This window comes from Hylobates moloch, unplaced genomic scaffold (genome assembly GCF_009828535.3).
Source record: "Hylobates moloch isolate HMO894 unplaced genomic scaffold, HMol_V3 SCAFFOLD_8, whole genome shotgun sequence".
NCBI lineage: Eukaryota > Metazoa > Chordata > Mammalia > Primates > Hylobatidae > Hylobates > Hylobates moloch.
Window position 1 is genome coordinate 12923833 of NW_026652283.1, and position 2789 is coordinate 12926621.

Genomic DNA, 2789 nt, shown 5'->3' on the forward strand with positions numbered 1-2789 from the left:
AGGAATCTGTCTGGGACACCTGCAGCCTTGGAGGTAGGAGTTGTTAGTCAAGTTGTGGCTGTGGACTACATCAAAGTGAAAAATAGGAAGGACAATGAGGGAAAGTTCTGTTTCTGTTTAGAGTTAGAGGTATTCTTCCAAATGGGGCATCAAGGAACCAGTCCTTCTAACACAAACACCAGGTCTACCATGTGGACAGCTCAGTAACTTTTCCCAATATCATAGATAAAGGGACTCATCTTTCAACCATCAACGGAACAATTTCAACATTGTGCAGGATGTGCAGACACAAAGACAAGCAGCCAAAAAAGTCAGAAAAAGATAACTAAGAGAAATTTAAAATAAGGGGAGCAACAATAACAAATTTAAAATAAGAAAAGCAACAATAATATTTGAAATATTAAGAATATTTCTAATTTGGCTGGGCACAGTGGTGCATGCCTATAGTCCCAGCTACTCCAGAGGCTGAAGCAGCAGGAATCCATGAGCCCAGGAGTCCAAGGCCAGCCTGGGCAACAGAGTAAGACTCCATCTCTAAAAAAAAAAAAAATTTAAAATTCACTGGTCATTACAAGTAAATATTAAGGATTCCCTAGGCTATTGTACCTCTGTAACTTCCTTGGTTCTACCATTACTTGTTTAAATCACCAACCCAAAGCAAACTACGGAGACTCAGGCCAATTTGTAAGAAGATAGTACTGAAGAAGAAAGGAGACAACACAGGCACTGTAATTAAATCTTGAACTGGTCCTAGATTTTTAAAAAGATTGCTGATCCCTAGCAAGGGCAAATAAGATGTCAGGGTAAGAACCACATACATATAGGCATATATATAAAACTGCAGTGGAAACTATTAATGAGGAAATAATACAGAATAATGGCTAAGAATCAGCAGACCTAGGTTTTAATTTTGTTTCTACCATTCACGTGCTGTGTGACCTTGGAGAAGCTGCACAATCTCTCTGAACATCAATTTCTTCATGACAGTAATTTGTTATTACTATTTTTACTATTATTGTTTCTACAGGAATATGTATGGATCTTATGTCCCACCCAGGGACTCTCATACTGTCACAATTCTTTTTTATTTTTTGAGACAGTCTCACTCTGTCACCCAGGCTGGAGTGCAGTGGCACAATCTCAGCTCGCTGCAGCCTCTGCCTCCCAGGTTCAAGCGAGTCTCGTGCCTCAGCCTCTGGAGTAGCTGGGATTACAGGCATACACCACCATGTGTGACTTATTTTTGTATTTTTAGTAGAGATGGGGTTTCTCCATGTTGCCCAGGCTGGTCTCGAACTCCTGGCCTCAAGTAATCTGCCCGCCTCAACCTCCCGAAGTGCTGGGATTACAGGTGTGAGTCACCGCACCCAGCCACACAGTTCTTATCTAAGCTGAATAATATGATTCCTGATCATTGTGATTGTAGAGAAAGTAAACAGAAGCTTATTGGTCGAAGAAAACACTCAGAGCTAATGATGATAATGAATCTGCCTCAAAGAGGCCACCTGAAGAGAAGGAGGATTGGGTTTGATGGCTTAGGAAACCGCTGTCACAAGCTGCAAAGAGTCAGAAATTTTACCCTACTTGAAAGCTAACAAGGTAGTCTACAGTTTAATGGACAGACGAAGATGTGTGGATCAAAGACGACTTTATTCCTCAGTGGGGAACATGAGCATCAGCATATCTATACAGTTTCCCTTGTCCCCAAGTCCAACAGGGGTGACATGATGGGACCCGATAATACCTGCTCACACAATGGGGTGGCTTATAGGAGAGGAGCCCAAGTCCTAGCGTCCAGAAATTTTCCCTCAAGCAGCAAACATTGTAGCAAGCAAAAAATAAGTTAGTCCCTCTCCTCCTAGGGCGCAAGCTGTTACAGGGTGGTCACACTGTGGTCATCTAAACCTGCTTACTTGCCTGTGACTAGCTACAGAACTGTTCAGCATCAGGAGGCAGGTGAGCCATTTTGCAAGAATGTGTAGGAACGCTCAGGGGCCATAGCAAACTGCCTGCCTAATGGGGCACTCACACTTACTGAGTGCCTTCTGAGTCCCAGCAGTCTGTGGGGTGCTTTATTAATATGTTTGCAGGTATTTTTCCATTTATTCAGAGCCGGAGTGTGGTCCTTCATCAGGATACAAAGGCAAAGTCTTTCAAATGGATCATAAGACATCGACTCACCACATCTCTAAAGTATATGATTATTATTTCAAACCACACAAGATATCTGGAGTTCAGGAGACCTTAATTATGAAGTACCTTTTATAAGTTCCTAACAAAAACCCAGTTCTGACCACTGATGCTTAAGAAAGATAGACTATAGGAATTTTAACTTTCATCCTTCTTGTTTTTCTTTTAGAATTTCTAAGCTGTGTCATGTCACTTCACTGGAAAGTTATATACCTGAGTACTGCTCTAGTTCTTTATAGAAATGGCTTCACAAACTATGACTTAATACTATGCCCTCATTTTTCTATCAGAAACTGGTGTAGATAATGCTAAATAAAGAACACCTTGTTTTGTTGAAGATATGTCCGCTATGTTTACCAACATCTGCAAAGATTTACAACATAATTTTTTTGAATTTAATTCCAGTAAGCCATTTATTCAGTATGTTTACTCATATTAGATATGAGAGCTAGATAACCCAAATTGATTCCCTTGTTTCCCTGGCTCTAAGAAAATCCAGAATTAAGTCTTGGGCTTAAAAGTAGACATTTCCTGGCTGGGCACAGTGGCTCACTCCTGTAATCCCAACACTTTGGGAGGCTGAGGTAGATGGATCACCT